Source organism: Nerophis lumbriciformis, linkage group LG01, assembly GCF_033978685.3.
Source record: "Nerophis lumbriciformis linkage group LG01, RoL_Nlum_v2.1, whole genome shotgun sequence".
Classification (NCBI taxonomy): domain Eukaryota; kingdom Metazoa; phylum Chordata; class Actinopteri; order Syngnathiformes; family Syngnathidae; genus Nerophis; species Nerophis lumbriciformis.
The window spans coordinates 68,046,600-68,067,500 of NC_084548.2; the positions used below are offsets into that span (position 1 = coordinate 68,046,600).

Here is a 20,901-nt window from a genome sequence, read left to right on the forward strand (position 1 = left end):
ATATAAAATTATGACTTTTATCACAATATTGCCCATTTTTTTTGTCGTTCTTGTAAAATAGTGACAATTTTTTTAGTAAATTGATGACTTTTGTCATCATTTTGCCAAGTAGAATTCCGATGATTATTATAATATTGCCAAAATTGTAAGGTTTTCTTATACAATTGTGACTTTTCTCGAGCAAAATGACGACTCTTTTCAGAAAATTACCAAAATGTTAAGCTTTTCTTGTAAAATTGCGACTGTTATTGAGTACAATTCCAACTTGTATCATAATATTGCACAAATGTTCAGTTTTTCTTGTCAAATTTTGACTCGCGTTGAGTAAAATGACGACTTTTATGATAATACTGCCAAAATTCGAAGTTTTTCTTGTGAAATTCCAACTAATTTTTCACAAAAAGCTTTTTTATATTTGCATAATATGTATATGTTATTAATGTTGTAAATACACATCTTTACATCTTTATATATCTAGAAAAGGGTGGTCCTAAAGAGGTAGGCTTTTTTTGGACGTCTCAAGAAGGTAACAAATACAAGAATGTGTGTGCGTGCGTGTGTGTGTCTGTGTGTGTGTGTGTGTGTGTGTGTGTGTGTGTGTGTGTGTGTGTGTGTGTGTGTGTGTGTGTGTGTGTGTGTGTGTGTGTGTGTGTGCTTGTCAAAGGCAGCCAGGCGTAAAATAACGTCCTTGCATAAACAGTGCTCGGAGAAAAAAGGGCAACGGGAAGCCGGCATTCCTGGCATTTCTTTGGAACGTGATCACGTTGTGTGGATTGCAGGGCCACTGACAGCTGTGTGATGACTGCCAAGAAGGGAGGAAAATATGGCAATAATAATAATATGTCATAATAATATGCCATATATGGCAGACCTCTGCCAAGGCCAAACAAGTAGTCCTAAAACCCAACTTTTGAACAGTAACACTGGATGAGTTTATGCCCATAAATAAAAATTTAAAAATAAATAAATATATATATATATATATATATATATATATATATATATATATATATATATATATATACACATAATGACATCAAACTTGAATGGTCTGAATGAGTTGAAATGGTTGGTGTTCAAATTTTTCAAATCGTTCGACAAATGTTGAAATAGTAACATGTTGAATTGAGAAATGGTATTACGGAATTCCTGGAATTTCGGGAAAACCGGGAATTTTTCCAGTTAAAAAAAAAACAACTTTGTCTTTTGTCCTGATTAAGAGGAATGATTTGATGGTGAAATGATTGAAGTGGGTTGAGTAGTCGCCAGAAAAAAGGGTGGAAATAGGGCTTTGGAAAACCTGGGATACTGGAAAATACTGGAATTTTTGAAAGTTTGAATTTCCAGGATGATGGAAGGTGAAATGGTTTGAATCGGTTGAAAAATGTGGAAATGGTGGAAGTTTGAAAAATGGCCAGTTCATTTTGAATGGAGAAAAAAAGGCCCCGGAAAACCTGAAATTCTGGAAATTCCTGGAATTTTTTTTAACTTGGAAAAAGAGAAGTTTGAATTTCCAGGATGGTGGAAGGTGAAATGGTTTGAATCGGTTGAAAAATGTGGAAATGGTGGAAGTTTAAAAAATGGTCAGTTTATTTTGAATGTGAAAAAAGTCCCGGAAAACCTGGAATTCTGCAAAAATCCTGGACATTTTTTTAACTTGGAAAAAGGGAAGTTTGAATTTCCAGGATGGTGGAAGGTGAAATGGTTTGAATCGGTTGAAAAATGTGGAAATGGTGGAAGTTTGAAAAATGGCCAGTTTATTTTGAATGGGGGGAAAAAGTCCCCGGAAACCCTGGAATTCTGGAAATTCCTGGAATTTCTTTGAACTTGGAAAAAGGGAAGTTTGAATTTCCATAAGGGTTGAAGGTGAAATGGTTTGAATCGGTTTGAAAAATGTGGAAATGGTGGAAGTTTGAAAAATGGCCAGTTCATTTTGAATGGGAAAAAAGTCCGCGGAAAACCTGGAATTCTGGAAATTCCTGGAATTTCTTTGAACTTGGAAATGGGGATGTTTGAATTTCCAGGAGGGTTGAGGGTGAAATGGTTTGAATCGGTAGAAAAATTTGGAAATGGTGGAAGTTTGAAAAATGGCCAGTTCATTTTGAATGGGGGAAAAAAGTCCCCGGAAAACCTGGAATTCTGGAAATTCCTGGAATTTCTTTGAACTTGGAAATGGGGATGTTTGAATTTCCAGGAGGGTTGAAGGTGAAATGGTTTGAATCGGTAGAAAAATTTGGAAATGGTGGAAGTTTGAAAAATGGGCAGTTCATTTTGAATGGGAAAAAAAGTCCCTGGAAAACCTGGAATTCTGGAAAATCCTGGATTTTTTTTTAACTTGGAAAAAGAGAAGTTTGAATTTCCAGGATGGTGGAAGGTGAAATGGTTTGAATCGGTAGAAAAATGTGTAAATGGTGGAAGTTTGAAAAATGGCCAGTTCATTTTGAATGGGAAAAAAGTCCCGGGAAACCTGGAATTCTGCAAAAATCCTGGAATTTTTTTTTAACTTAGAAAAGGGGAAGTTTGAATTTCCAGGAGGGTTGAAGGTGAAATGGTTTGAATCGGTAGAAAAATGTGGAAATGGTGGAAGTTTGAAAAATGGCCAGTTCATTTTGAATGGGAGAAAAAAGTCCCCGGAAAACCTGGAATTCTGGAAATTCCTGGAATTTCTTTGAACTTGGAAAAAGGGTAGTTTGAATTTCCATAAGGGTTGAAGGTGAAATGGTTTGAATCGGTAGAAAAATGTGGAAATGGTGGAAGTTTGATAAATTGCCAGTTCATTTTGAATGGGAAAAAAGTCCCGGAAAACCTGGAATTCTGCAAAAATCCTGGAATTGTTTTTAACTTGGAAAAAGGTATGTTTGAATTTCCAGGAGGGTTGAAGGTGAAATGGTTTGAATCGGTAGAAAAATGTGGAAATGGTGGAAGCTTGAAAAATGGCCAGTTCATTTTGAATGGGAAAAACGTCCCGGGAAACCTGGAATTCTGCAAAATCTATCTGTTGTTTATACGTTTTTATTATTTTCATGTTATTTTGTTTTGTTTGTTTGTTTTTTATGCAATTTTTGTCACAGAAAACTTGGTATTTTTGTACGGAAAACACATATTTTCCCTGAAAAATATTTCAAAGTGGTGTTTTTGATATAAAGCAATTGGAGCCTTGAATAGGTCAATCATTCATCACAACATTGATTTTGATTCATTATTATTTTTTGAGCAATGACAGTTTTAAAGAAAAAAAACAGCCTCTTGGGGATTCAAAGAGGTTTCATTCATAAAAGTGTTCAAAATTAAAAAAAAATTTAACTTTTAACGCTTAACTATGTAGATCAATTTCAGATCTGTTCATCGAATATACATTTTTCTTATTTACATTTTTTTTTTGTGTTTGTTTGTTTTTTACCATTTTTGTCAAAGAAAACTTGCTATTTTTGTACGGAAAACACAAAAAAGATGCAATATTTTCCCTGAAAAATATTTCAAAGTGGTGTTTTTGATATAAAGCAATTGGAGCCTTGAATAGGTCAATAATTCATCACAACATTGATTTTGATTCATTATTATTTTTTGAGCAATGACAGTTTTAAAGGGAAAAAAACAGCCTCTTGGGCATTCAAAGGGGTTTCATTCATAAAAGTGTTCAAAATATATATATATATATTTTTACTTTTAACGCTTAACTATGTAGATCAATTTCAGAACTGTCCATGGAATATACATTTTTATTATTTTCATGTTTTTTTGTGTTTGTTTTATACCATTTTTGCCAAAGAAAACTTTGTATTTTTATATGGAAAATATTTCAAAGTGGTGTTTTTTGATATAAAGCAATTGGAGCCTTGAATAGGTCAATAATTCATTACAATATTGATTTTGATTCATTATTATTTTTTGAGCAATGACAGTTTAAAACAAAAATCCCACAAAAATTATTGGGGATCCAAAAGGGTTTCATTCATAAATGTGTTAAAAATACGTTTTTGTTTTGGTGGTTTTTGATGTGAAGTAAATAGAGCTGAAAAGGTCATTCATACATTCATAACAACATTGATTTTGATTTGTTATTATTTTTTGAGCGATGACAGTTTTAAACAAAAATCCCACTAAAAGTCTAGCGATCCAAAGGGGTTTCATTCATAAAAGTGTTAAAAGTAAATATTTTATTTAATTTTACTTTCAACACTTAAGTCTGTACATCACTTTCAGATCTCTCTGTTGTTTATACGTTTTTATTATTTTCATGTTTTTTTGTTTGTTTGTTTTATGCCATTTTTGTTAAAGAAAAATGTTTATTTTTGTATGGAAAACACAAAAATTATGCTATATTTTCCCTGACAAATATTTAAAAGCGGTGTTTTTTTTATATAAAGCAATTGGAGCCTTGAATAGGTCAACAATTCATTGCAACATTGATTTTGATTCATTATTATTTTTTGAGCAATGACAGTTTTAAAGGGCAAAAACAGCCTCTTGGGCATTCAAAGAGGTTTCATTCATAAAAGTGTTCAAAATAAGTTTTACTTTTTTACCTTTAATGCTTAACTATGTAGATCAATTTCAGATCCGTCCATGGAATATACATTTTTCTTATTTACATTTTTTGTGTGTGTTTGTTTGCTTGTTTTATACCATTTTTGTCAAAGAAAACTTGGTATTTTTGTACGGAAAACACAAAAAAATGCAATATTTTCCCTGAAAAATATTTCAAAGCGGTGTTTTTAGATATAAAGCAATTGGAGCCTTGAATAGGTCAATAATTCATTACAATATTGATTTTGATTCATTATTATTTTTTTAAGCAATGACAGTTTTAAAGGGAAAAAAACAGCCTCTTGGGCATTCAAAGGGGTTTCATTCATAAAAGTGTTCAAAATAAGTCTTTTTTTTTTTTTTTTACTTTTAATGCTTAACTATGTAGATACATTTCAGATCTGTCCATCGAATATACATTTGTATTATTTTCATGTTTTTTTGTGTTTGTTTTATACCAATTTTGTCAAAGAAAAGCAGTTTAAAGGGAAAAAAACAGCCTCTCGGGGATTCAAAGGGGTTTAATTCATAAAAATGTTAAAAATAAGTTTTTTTTTAAAAACATTAACGCTTAACTACGTAGATCAATTTCAGATCTGTCCATGGAATATACATTTTTATTAGTTTCATGTTTATTTGTGTGTATGTTTTTTGCCCTTTTTGTCAATAAAAAGCTATGTATTTTATATGTAAAACAAACAAAATATCCAATAATTTCCTTAATATGAAAGAAAACTTTGTATTTTTGTATGGAAAACACAAAAAAAGATGCAATATTTTCCCTTTTCAAAGCGGTGTTTTTTTATATAAATCAATTGGAGCCTTGAATAGGTCAACAATTCATCACAACATTGATTTTGATTCATTATTATTTTTGGAGCAATGACAGTTTTAAAGAAAAAGCAACTTTTTCTCGTTATATTTCACCTGTTTCCTCTTCTGTTCCACTTTTTTTAATACTATCTGTAGAATGTGCCGCCGGCCGTCATAAAAAGGAGCTACATATGACCCCCGGGCCGCACTTTGGACACCCCTGCTTTAGAAGCCATGAGAGGTAAAACTTGCTGGACTACAAAACAAGAAAAAGCGTGTGGCGCTCAGCTCCTCATTAACACACTTTTAACGCAGCACTTTCCTTTTCCGTTGGACCAGCCCCCCTTCCCCCCCACACACACACCCCTTATCCCGAAGATGAAAAACACCCACGTGAACCGGGGGGGGGGCAGAGGGTGGTCTTCCACCTCACTACCTCTGCAACACATTGCAACGTGCGAGGGGGGGCTGAGAGGAAGAGCAAAGCTTTAGGTTTCAAGATGGAGACTCAAATAGTTAACAGATTGTCCAGCGTCCGAAACAGTGAAAAACATCCCCCCCCCCTCCATGGCCATGTTTACGTTCGACTTCATGCACAATGACTAGTATATGAATATACATGTATATATAGATACAAACCCCGTTTCCATATGAGTTGGGAAATGGTGTTAGATGTAAATATAAACGGAATACAATGATTTGCAAATCCTTTTCAACCCATATTCAGTTGAATATGCTACAAAGACAACATATAAAAGTTGGGAAAGGTGGCAATAAATACTGATAAAGTTGAGGAATGCTCATCAAACACTTATTTGGAACATCCCACAGGTGAACAGGCACATTGGGAACAGGTGGGTGCCATGATTGGGTGTACAAGTAGATTCCATGAAATGCTCAGTCATTCACAAACAAGGATGGGGGCGAGGGTCACCACTTTGTCAACAAATGCGTGAGCAAATTGTTGAACAGATTAAGAAAAACCTTTCTCAAGCAGCTATTGCAAGGAATTTAGGGATTTCACCATCTACGGTCCGTAATATCATCAAAGGGTTCAGAGAATCTGGAGAAATCACTGCACGTAAGCAGCAAAGCCCGTGACCGTCGATCCCTCAGGCTGTACTGCATCAACAAGCGACATCAGTGTGTAAAGGATATCACCACATGGGCTCAGGAACACTTCAGAAACCCACTGTCAGTAACTACAGTTGGTCGCTACATATGTAAGTGCAAGTTTAAACTCTCCTATGCAAGGCGAAAACCGTTTATCAACAACACCCAGAAACGCCGTCGGCTTCGCTGGGCCTGAGCTCATCTAAGATGGACTGATACAAAGTGGGAAAGTGTTCTGTGGTCTGACGAGTCCACATTTCAAATTGTTTTTGGAAACTGTGGACGTCGTGTCCTCCGGACCAAAGAGGAAAAGAACCATCCGGATTGTTATAGGCGCAAAGTGGAAAAGCCAGCATGTGTGATGGTATGGTGGTGTATTAGTGCCCAAGACATGGGTAACTTACACATCTGTGAAGGCGCCATTAATGCTGAAAGGTACATACAGGTTTTGGAGCAACATATGTTGCCATCCAAGCAACGTTACCATGGACGCCCCTGCTTATTTCAGCAAGACAATGCCAAGCCACGTGTTACATCAACGTGGCTTCATAGTAAAAGAGTGCGGGTACTAGACTGGCCTGCCTGTAGTCCAGACCTGTCTCCCATTGAAAATGTGTGGCGCATTATGAAGCCTAAAATAGCACAACGGAGACCCCCGGACTGTTGAACTACTTAAGCTGTACATCAAGCAAGAATGGGAAAGAATTCCACCTGAGAAGCTTCAAAAATGTGTCTCCTCAGTTCCCAAACGTTTACTGAGTGTTGTTAAAAGGAAAGGCCATGTAACACAGTGGTGAACATGCCCTTTCCCAACTACTTTGGCACGTGTTGCAGCCATGAAATTCTAAGTTAATTATTGTTTGCAAAAAAAAAAAAAGTTTATGAGTTTGAACATCAAATATCTTGTCTTTGTAGCGCATTCAACTGAATATGGGTTGAAAAGGATTTGCAAATCATTTTATTCCGTTTATATTTACATCTAACACAATTTCCCAACTCATATGGAAACGGGGTTTGTACAATAGAATCAGTGTTTGTTTTTTTTACAGCATATAACAAATGGAATAAATAGAATGGAATGGAGAAACAATACCACTGTTTTTAGCAGTAAAATTCAAGCAACAGAGGTGCCAGTTTTGTTTTGTTTTTTAACCGTAAAATTGAGTTATTTTAATGTGTTTTGTTTGTTTGTTTTATAAAGTTTTAGTGTCTTATTACATATGGAAAAAAAACTACCAAAATGGATTTTATGGTAAAAAAAAACAGTCTACAATTTGATTGATAATTTGTTTTGAAATCATAAGTCAAGCATCATCATCACTATCATCATCATTATAATCATCATCATTATAATCACCCTCATTACTATCATCATCATCACTATCATAACATTCAACATCTACACCGTCACTATCATCCTCACTATCATCACGACCGTCATCATTATCTTCACTGTCATCATCAACATTGTCACTATCATCATCTACATCGTCACTATCATCCTCATTATTATCACTATCATCATCATTATAATCATCATCATTATAATCACCCTCATCACTATCATCATTATCATAACAATCAACATCTACATTGTCACTATCATCCTCATTATTATCACTATCATCATCATTATAATCATCATCATTATACTCACCCTCATCACTATCATCATCATCATTATCATAACAATCAACATCTACACCATCACTATCATTCTCACTATCATCATCTTCCCTGTCATCATCAACATTGTCACTATCATCATCTACATCGTCACTATCATCCTCATTATTATCACTATCATCATCATTATAATCACCCTCATCACTATCATCATCATTATCATAACAATCAACATCTACATCGTCACTATCATCCTCATTATTATCACTATCATCATCATTATAATCACCCTCATCACTGTCATCATCATTATCATAACAATCAAGATCTCCAATGTCGCTATCATTCTCATTATCATCACGACCGTCATCATTATCTTCACTGTCATCATCAACATTGTCACTATCATCATCTATATCGTCACTATCATCCTCATTATTATCACTATCATCATCATTATAATCATCATCATTATAATCACCCTCATCACTATCATCATCATTATCATAACAATCAACATCTACATTGTCACTATCATCCTCATTATTATCACTATCATCATCATTATAATCATCATCATTATACTCACCCTCATCACTATCATCATTATCATAACAATCAACATCTACACCATCACTATCATTCTCACTATCATCATCTTCCCTGTCATCATCAACATTGTCACGATCATCATCTACATCGTCACTATCATCCTCATTATTATCACTATCATCATCATTATAATCACCCTCATCACTATCATCATCATTATCATAACAATCAACATCTACATCGTCACTATCATCCTCATTATTATCACTATCATCATCATTATAATCACCCTCATCACTATCATCATCATTATCATAACAATCAAGATCTCCAATGTCGCTATCATTCTCATTATCATCACGACCGTCATCATTATCTTCACTGTCATCATCAACATTGTCACTATCATCATCTACATCGTCACTATCATCCTTATTATTATCACTATCATCATCATTATAATCACCCTCATCACTATCATCATTATCATAACAATCACCATCTCCACCGTCACTATCATTCTCATTATCATCACGACCATCATCATTATGTTCACTGTCATCATCAACATTGTCACTATCGTCATCTACATCGTCACTATCATCCTCATTATTATCAATATCATCATCATTATAATCACTATCATCATTATAATCATGATCTTTATAATCACCATCATCACTATATCATCATTATCATAACAATCATAATCTACATCGTCCCTATCATCCTCATTATCATCACCGTCATTATAATCACCCGCATCACTATCACTATCATCATCATTATAATCATGATCATTATAATCACCCTCATCACTATCATCATCATTATAATCACCATCATCACTATCATCATCATTATCATAACAATCATCATCTACATCGTCACTATCATCCTCATTATAATCACCATCATCACTATCATTATAATCACCCTCATCACTATCATCATGACCATTATAATCACCATCATCACTATCATCATCATTATCATAACAATCATCATCTACATCGTCACTGTCATCCTCATTATCATCACCATCATTATGACCACCATCATCATCACCATCATCAGTATCGTCATCGTTATTATCACTATCATCATCATTATAATCAGCATCATCATTATCATCATCTACATTATCACTATCATCCTCATTATCATCACTATCATCATCAACATTGTCACTATCCTCATCTATATCGTCACTATCATCATCATTACCATCAATATCATCATCAACATTGTCACTATCATCCTCATTATTATCACTATCATCATCATTATAATCACTATAATCACCATCATTACTATCATCATCATCATTACAATCATTATCAACATTGTCACTATCATCTTCATTCTCATCACTATCATCATCATCACCATAATCACTATCATCATCATCACTATCACTATAATCCTCATTATCATCATCACCATCATCACTATCATTGTCATTATTATCACTATAATTATCACCACTATCACTATAATCCTCATTATCATCATCACTCTCGTCCTCATCATCATCATTATCATCACTATCATCATCATTGTCATCACTATCATTATCATAACTACCATCATTATCATCACTATCAACTTCATTATCATCATCATTGTCATCATCATCATCATCACCATCAAAGTCGTCATTATTTCCGTCATCAGTCGCATTATCATTATCATCACTATCATCACCACTATCAATATTATCATCAAAATCATTAACTTCACCATCACGGCCACCATTTTCATTATCATCAGTATTAACACCATCATCATCATCACCATTACCATCCTCCTCACCATAATAATATCACTATCATTGTCATAATTATCATCACTATCATCACTACCATCCTCATTATCATCACTATCGTCATCATTATTATCACTATCATCACCACAGTCATCACGATCGTCATCACTATCATCATCATTACTATCAATATTATCATCACTATCATTATCATCCCCATCATGTCCACCATTATCATTATCATCAGTATTAACACCACCACCATCATCATCATCATCATCATCACCATTACCATCCTTCTCACCATAATAATATCACTATCATCGTCATCATTATCATCACTATCATCACTACCATCCTCATTATAGTCACTATCATCATCGCAGTCATCACTATTGTAATCACCATCATCCGCATCATCATCATTATCATCATGATCACTATCATCACCGTCATCATCACTATCATCCTTATTATCATCATCACCATTAACATTATCATCATCACTATCATCATCATTATCATCACTATCATTGTCATCATCAGCATCATCACTATCATAATCACCATCATCACTATCTTTCTCCGTATCATCATCACCATCAAAGCTGTCATCAGTATCATCATCATTGTCATCAGTATCATCATCATTACTGTCACTTTTATGATCAGTATAATCATCATCTGGCCATCATGGCCACCATTATCATTTTATCAGTATTAACATCATCACCATAATCATTATCACTATCATCATCTTTATATCTTTCACCATTACTATCGTCAACATCATCGCTATTATCAGGAGTATCACCATCATTATTGTCATCATCACCATCACCGGTATCATCATCCATATCATCATTACCATCATGATTATCAACGCCATCGTCACCATTATCACAATCATCACTGTTACCACCATCCTCACCCTCATGATCACAATTATAACCTTTATCATTATCACAAACATCAATATCATCACAATCATCATCATCACTGTCACCACTATCATCATCATATTTATCACTGTCACCACTATCATCAAGAAAATCACGAAAATCATAAATAAAATAATCGCGATATCACCATCATCATCATCATCATCGTCATCATCATCATCACTATCATCATTATTCCCACTATCATTATATTGTCATTATCATCATCATCATCACATTTATCATCTTCATCATCATCAATGTTATCATCATCATCGCTATCACCACTATCATCATCAATATCATTATCATATTATCATCTACATCATCATCACTATCGTCACCATCATCACCACTTTCATCATTATTACCACTATCATCACCATCATCACTATCATTATCAACATCACTATCATCAAAAAAACATGATTATCACCATCATCATCACTATAATCACTATTACCAGTATCATCACATCATCATTGTCAGTATGATTGCATCATCACAATTATCATCCCTATCATCATCATCATCACTATTACCACTATCATCCCTATCACCATCATCATACATATCATGGCCAATATCACTATTACCACTATCATCACATCACCATCATCATTATCACAATTATCATATCTGTCATCATCATTATCACAATTATCATCTCTCTATCCTCATCACTATCGTCGCCACCATCACTATGTTCACTATCTTCACCATCATCATCATCCCTATCATTGCCACCATTACTATTACCACTATTGTCACTATCATCATTATCAACATCATTACAATCATCATCATCATCATCATCATCATCGCCATCACCATCATTACCACTATCATCACATCACTATCATCATTATCGTCATCATCACTATCTTAAAAAAATGATCACCAATATTCATCACTACTACAATATCATCATAATCACACCCCTATCACCACCATCATCATTAAAACAATTATCAGTTCTATCACCATCACTATTGTTACCATCATCACTATCACAATAATCATCAATATCATCACTATCACCGCCTTAATGACTATCATCATCACCATGACCGTAGTCATCACTATCATCAAATAATTTTCATGATTATCGCCATCCTCATCATCGCTACTACCAATATCATCATATCATCATAATCACACCACTATCATCACCACCGTCATCATTATCACAGTTGTCGCCTCTATCACCCCCATCATTACTATCAACACCATCATCATCACTATCAACATCACCAGGACAGCAATCATCACTACCATCAAAAAAATCCTCATGATTATCATCATCACTACTACCAAATTCATCATATCATCATCATCATCACACCACTATCATCCCCATCGTCATCCTTCTCACAGTCGTCATCTCTATCACCCCCATCATTACTATTAACACCATCATCATCACTATTATCATCACCAGGACTGTAATCATTACTATCATTAAACAATCCTCATGATTATCATCATCACTATACTACCAATATCATCATATCATCATTATCACACCACTATCATCCCCATTGTCATCTCTATCACCCCCATAATTACTGTAAACACCATCATCATCACTATTATCATCACCAGGACAGTAATCATCACTATCATTAAAAAAATTATCATGATTATCATCATCACTACTACCAATATCGTCATATCATCATCATCATCATCACACTACTATCATCCCCATCATCATCCTTATCACAATCGTCATCTCTATCACCCCCATCATTACTATTAACACCATCATCATCACTATTATCATCACCAGGACTGTAATCATCACCATCAAAAAAATCCTCATGATTATCATCATCACTACTACCAATATCATCATCATCATCATCACACCACTATCATTCCCATCGTCATCCTTATCACAGTCGTCATCTCTATCACCCCCATCATTACTATTAACACCACCATCATCACTATTATCATCACCAGGACTGTAATCATCACTATCATTAAACAATCCTCATGATTATCACCATCACTACTACCAATATTATCATATCATCATCATCACACCCCTATCATTCCCATCGTCATCCTTATCACAGTCGTCATCTCTATCACCCCCATCATTACTATTAACACCACCATCATCACTATTATCATCACCAGGACTGTAATCATCACTATCATTAAACAATCCTCATGATTATCACCATCACTACTACCAATATTATCATATCATCATCATCACACCCCTATCATCCCCATCATCATCCTTATCACAGTCGTCATCTCTATCACCCCCATCATTACTATTAACACCACCATCATCACTATTATCATCACCAGGACCGCAATCATCACTATCATTAAACAATCCTCATGATTATCACCATCACTACTACCAATATTATCATATCATCATCATCACACCCCTATCATCCCCATCATCATCCTTATCACAGTCGTCATCTCTATCACCCCCATCATTACTATTAACACCACCATCATCACTATTATCATCACCAGGACCGCAATCATCACTATCATTAAACAATCCTCATGATTATCACCATCACTACTACCAATATTATCATATCATCATCATCACACCCCTATCATCCCCATCATCATCCTTATCACAGTCGTCATCTCTATCACCCACCTAATTACTATTAACACCATCATCATCATCACTATTATCATCACCAGGACTGTAAGCATCACTATCATTAAAAAAATCCTCATGATTATCATCATCACTACTACCAATATCATCATATCATCATCATCATCATCACACCACTATCATTCCCATCGTCATCCTTCTCACAGTCGTCATCTCTATCACCCCCATCATTACTATTAACACCATCATCATCACTATTATCATCACCAGGACTGTAATCATCACTATCATTAAACAATCCTCATGATTATCACCATCACTACTACCAATATCATCATATCATCATCATCATCACACTACTATCATCCCCATTGTCATCACTATCACAGTCGTCATCTCTATCACCCCCATCATTACTATTAACACCATCATCATCACTATTATCATCACCAGGACTGTAATCATCACTATCATTAAACAATCCTCATGATTATCATCATCACTGTACTACCAATATCATCATATCATCATAATCACACCACTATCATCACCACCATCATCATTATCACAATTATCAGTGCTATCACCATCACTAGTGTTACCATCGTCACTATCAGACTAATCATCAATATCATCACTATCACACTAATCATCAATATCATCACTATCACCGCCTTAATGACTATCATCATCACCATGACCGTGGTCATCACTATCATCAAAGAATTTTCATGATTATCGCCATCATCATCGCTACTACCAATATCATCATATCATCATAATCACACCACCATCATCACCACCGTCATCACTATCACAGTTGTCACCTCTATCACCCCCATCATCATCACTATTATCATCACCAGGACTGTAATCATCACTATCATCAACAAATCCTCATGATTATCATCATCACTATACTACCAATATCATCACATCATCATAATCACACCACTATCATCACCACCATCATCATTATCACAATTATCAGTTCTATCACCATCACTATTGTTACCATCATCACTATCACACGAATAATCACTATCACCGCCTTAATGGCTATCATCATCACCATGACCGTAGTCATCACTATCATCAAATAATTGTCATGATTATCGCCATCATCATCGCTACTACCAATATCATCATATCATCATAATCACACCACCATCATCACCACCGTCATCACTATCACAATTGTCACCTCTATCACCCCCATCAATACTATCAACACCATCATCATCACTATCAACATCACCAGGACCGTAACCATCACTATCATCATCATCATCACGACTACCAATATCATCATAATCACACCACTATCATCAACACATTGCAAAAAAAAGTTGTCACGGGAGCATTTTAACCACTGTGTTACATGGCCTTTCCTTTTAACAACACTCAGTAAACTTTTCAAGTGGATTTCTTTCCCATTCTTGCTTGATGTACAGCTTAAGTTGTTCAATAGTCCGGGGGTCTCCGTTGTGCTATTTTAGGCTTCATAATGCGCCACACATTTTCAATGGGAGACAGGTCTGGACTACAGGCAGGCCAGTCTAGTACCCGCACTCTTTTACTATGAAGCCACGTGATGTAACACGTGGCTTGGCATTGTCTTGCTGAAATAAGCAGGGGCGTCCATGGAAATGTTGCTTGGATGGCAACCAAAACCTGTATGTACCTTTCAGCATTAATGGCGCCTTCACAGATGTGTAAGTTACCCATGTCTTGGGCACTAATACACCCCCATACCATCACACATGCTGGCATTTCAACTTTGCGCCTATAACAATCCGGATGGTTCTTTTCCTCTTTGGTCCGGAGGACACGACGTCCACAGTTTCCCAAAACAATTTGAAATGTGGACTCGTGAGACCACAGAACACTTTTCCACTTTGTATCAGTCCATCTTCGATGAGTTTAGGCCCAGCGAAGCCGACGGTGTTTCTGGGTGTTGTTGATAAATGGTTTTCGCCTTGCATAGGAGAGTTTTAACTTGCACTCACAGATGTAGCGACCAACTGTAGTTACTGACAGTGGGTTTCTGAAGTGTTCCTGAGCCCATGTGGTGATATCCTTTACACACTGATGTCGCTTGTTCATGCAGTACAGCCTGAGGGATGGAAGGTCACGGGCTTAGCTGCTTACGTGCAGTGATTTCTCCAGATTCTCTGAACCCTTTGGTGATATTACGGACCGTAGATGGTGAAATCCCTAAATTCCTTGCAATAGCTGGTTGAGAAAGGTTTTTCTTAAACCGTTCAACAATTTGCTCACGCATTTGTTGACAAAGTGGTGACCCTCACCCCATCCTTGTTTGTGAATGACTGAGCATTTCATGGAATCTACTTTTATACCCAATCATGGCACCCACCTGTTCCCAATTTGCCTGTTCACCTGTGGGATGTTCCAAATAAGTGTTTGATGAGCATTCCTCAACTTTATCAGTATTTATTGCCACCTTTCCCAACTTCTTTGTCACGTGTCACGTGACGGCGTTTCTGGGTGTTGTTGATAACTGGTTTTCGTCTTGCATAGGAGAGTTTTAACTTGCACTCTCAGATGTAGCGACCAACTGTAGTTACTGACAGTGGGTTTCTGAAGTGTTCCTGAGCCCATGTGGTGATATCCTTTACACACTGATGTCGCTTGTTGATGCAGTACAGCCTGAGGGATGGAAGGTCACGGGCTTAGCTGCTTACGTGCAGTGATTTCTCCAGATTCTCTGAACCCTTTGGTGATATTACGGACCGTAGATGGTGAAATCCCTAAATTCCTTGCAATAGCTGGTTGAGAAAGGTTTTTCTTAAACCGTTCAACAATTTGCTCACGCATTAGTGGACAAAGTGGCGACCCTCGCCCCCATCCTTGTTTGTGAATGACTGAGCATTTCATGGAATCTACTTTTATACCCAATCATGGCACCCACCTGTTCCCAATTTGCCTGTTCACCTGTGGGATGTTCCAAATAAGTGTTTGATGAGCATTCCTCAACTTTATCAGTATTTATTGCCACCTTTCCCAACTTCTTGTCACGTGTCACGTGACGGCGTTTCTGGGTGTTGTTGATAACTGGTTTTCGTCTTGCATAGGAGAGTTTTAACTTGCACTTTCAGATGTAGCGACCAACTGTAGTTACTGACAGTGGGTTTCTGAAGTGTTCCTGAGCCCATGTGGTGATATCCTTTACACACTGATGTCGCTTGTTGATGCAGTACAGCCTGAGGGATCGAAGGTCACAGGCTTAGCTGCTTACGTGCAGTGATTTCTCCAGATTCTCTGAACCCTTTGGTGATATTACGGACCGTAGATGGTGAAATCCCTAAATTCCTTGCAATAGCTGGTTGAGAAAGGTTTTTCTTAAACCGTTCAACAATTTGCTCACGCATTAGTGGACAAAGTGGCGACCCTCGCCCCCATCCTTGTTTGTGAATGACTGAGCATTTCATGGAATCTAGTTTTATACCCAATCAGTCCATCTTAGATGAGCTCGGGTGTTGTTGATAAATGTCTTTCGCTTTGCATAGTAGAGTTTTTTTTTTTTTTAGAAGCTTCTATAATACCCAACTAGCCTGTTCCCCTGTGGGATGTTCCAAATAAGTGTTTGATGAGCATTCCTCAACGTTCTCCGTCTTTTTTGCCACTTGTGCCAACTTTTTCGGAGCATGCAAATTCCAAATTAACTAATATTTGCACAAAAAAACACCTTCAGGCCCTTTAGTGTGGAAGACACTCGCTGGCGCCAACCAAAGCATCCGAGCGAGCGCATGATGCGACGCCATTGGCCCGGGCTGACACGGCTTGTTGGGGGTAACGGGGGCGCGCGTCACGTGACCGCGTCCAGCAGAGAGCGTTATAATAGGCCCCCCTCTCGGAGCTGAGAGGCAGAGGCTGGACTCGAACCAGAATCTCTGTACCACACACAGGCCGGCCATTGTTGCCTATTCACTGGACTCCATCTCGGGCCACTTTATCATTCAATTAGGACAGCTTTCACAGCGGCCCGCACTAAAGGAGGCCTTCCATCAAACTGAAAACTTCACACTGGCCTCGGAGGCCACGCCGCCAAACGGGGAGCAGAAGACCCCGAAGGAGGAGGAGAGAATGGATGGAGAGATGCGAGGGAGGATGTTTGCCACCACATGTGTGCGTTTATGAAGCGGCTGGAATGCACGGGAGTGGGTGAGGGGTTACTTTTGGCATTGGCCGCCGCGGGAGGGGGCGGGGTTTGGAAATCAAAGGTTGAGGAGAAGAATGGCACGGAGGAACCCTCTTGAAGGTAGTAATGAGTCGCAGAAGTCCGCGAGACACAACTCATCGAAACAAAGGGTCCAAAGAAAAACGCCTCAAAAGGACACAAACCTCTCGAGACCTCCGCCGAGGCTCGACCGCAATGATGCCGTTAACCACCATCGTGCGTCTCGTCTTCCACACAAACTACTGACCCCGCATAAATATGTACAAAACCCCGTTTCCATATGAGTTGGGCAATTGTGTTAGACGTAAATATAAACGGAATACAATGATTTGCAAGCAGGCAGGCCAGTCTAGTACCCGCACTCTTTTACTATGAAGCCACGTTGATGTAACACGGGGCTTGGCATTGTCTTGCTGAAATAAGCAGGGGCGTCCATGAAAAAGAGATATGTTGCTCCAAAACCTGTATGTACCTTTCAGCATTAATGGCGCCTTCACAGATGTGTAAGTTACACATGTCTTGGGCACTAATACACCCCCATACCATCACACATGCTGGCTTTTACACTTTGCGCCTAGAACAATCCGGATGGTTCTTTTCCTCTTTGGTCCGGAGGACACGACGTCCATAGTTTCCAAAAACAATTTGAAATGTGGACTCGTCAGACCACAGAACCCTTTTTCCACTTTGTATCAGTCCATCTTAGATGAGCTCGGGCCCAGCGAAGCCGGCGGCGTTTCTGGGTGTTGTTGATAAATGGCTTTCGCTTTGTATAGTAGAGGGTTTAACTTGCACTTACAGATGTAGCGACCAACTGTAGTTACTGACAGTGGGTTTCTGAAGTGTTCCTGAGCCCATGTGGTGATATCCTTTACACACTGATGTCGGTTTTTGATGCAGTACAGCCTGAGGGATCGAAGTTCAAGGGCCTTGTTGCTTACGTGCAGTGATTTCTCCAGATTCTCTGAACCCTTTGATGATATTACGGACCGTAGATGGTGAAATCCCTAAATTCCTTGCAATAGCTGGTTGAGAAATGTTGTTCTGAGACAATTTGCTCACACATTTGTTGACAAAATGGTGACCCTCGCCCCATCCTTGTTTGTGAATGACTGAGCAGTTCATGGAAGCTACTTTTATACCCAATCATGGCACCCACCTGTTCCCAATTTGCCTGTTCACCTGTGGGATTTTCCCAATACGTGTTTGATGAGCATTCCTCAACTTTCTCAGTCTTTTTTGCCACTTGTGCCAGCTTTTTTGCAACATTCCAAATGAGCTGATATTTGCAAAAAAATAACAACGTTTTCCAGTTGGAACGTTAAATATCTTGTCTTTGCAGTCTATTCAATTGAATATAAGTTGAAAAGGATTTGCAATTCATTGTATTCTGTTTTTATTTACCATTTACACAACGTGACAACTTCACTGCTTTTGTAGATGCTTTGTATTGTAAAGGCAACTCTTGTTGACCTGCGTGCTTGAATGGGAACATGCTCGCCAAAAGCGCGCGGAAAGACGTTTTGTGCGTCCGTGGAGGAAGTGGAATGTTTGATTTTGTTGCGTGCAGGATGGTTAAACAGGGCGGGGTCGGCGAGGAGGTTATTAAAAATGTCCAGAGAGGAAGGAAGAGAGTGGATGTGTCATCAGACGTGGAGTCTTTGCTCATGAGTCTCGTTCTGGCCAGACCTGACCGCTGCTCTGCAATGTAACTGTGAGTCTTTGTGAGTCACGCTTGAATTGGAGTATCAACTTTCATACCAGGCCGCCACCGATTCAAAGTCTATTAGAGTAGAGCACGTCCACATAACTGTGTGCTGAATCACACCTTGAAGCTGGACCACGCCAGAACCAACCACAAGCTCAGAGACACTCCAAACATGCAGCAGTGTGGTGCTTGGGCACACTCCATCATTTGGGCGAAGTTGAGAACTTAAATACGTCCCGCCACATTATAATAAAGTAATAAATATATTCCAATAAGCAAAATAAAAACCGTATTTAATCAAAATATATGTGTATATGTATATGTATGTATATACTGTATATAAAGGTATATATGTACAGTATATATATACATATATACTGTACATATATATATATATATACATATATTTATATATACATTATCCGCGGATCGGGCGGATGAAATTAAAAAAAATTAGATTTTATCCGCAGGTCGGGTCGGGTCGGGTCGGGTCGGGCGGTTGAAATAAAAAAAAATTAGATTTTAAATAGATTCAGGCGGGTGGCAGTTAAACCAATTCGGAAATATATATACATAGTTAAATGTTGTTACCCACATACGAAAAACGAGCAGGCACCTGCTGCATATGCCACAACAGAAGAAAGAAAAAAAAAAAGAGATGGACACTTTTACGGAGCGGAGAAGGGACGCCTCGCCGGGGTCCGGGACCGAGGCCCCTTCCCCCGAGAGGGCCCCACCGGGAGCCGTAGCTGAGGCGATCCGCGAGAAGGGCCCGACGCACGTCCAGGGTCACCACCGCGCCCACCGCACCGACACCCCGCCTCGTCCGCCTTCGCCGCGGCCGGCGTCACGCGCAGCAGGTAAGCAGCTTACCTGCCCCCCACCCACGTGGCCGGGGGCTCGTAACAGGGGTCACTCCGCGCGCTCCGCCCGCGCAGCTTACCTGCCCGCCACCCTTGTTGCCGGGGGCGCGTAACAGGGGTGACTCCGCGCGCAGTGCGCTCACGAAAGGGGTGAGGCTCACCCTGGTTGATATAGGTGTGC

At 38.0% G+C, this 20,901-nt stretch overlaps 1 protein-coding gene across 1 annotated transcript in view; it reads right to left on the minus strand.

Moving 5' to 3' along the window:
* The window catches only part of plagl2 (pleiomorphic adenoma gene-like 2), a 114,823-nt gene that overhangs the window by 67,741 nt on the left and 26,181 nt on the right, over positions 1 to 20,901 (minus strand). The window lies entirely within an intron of this gene.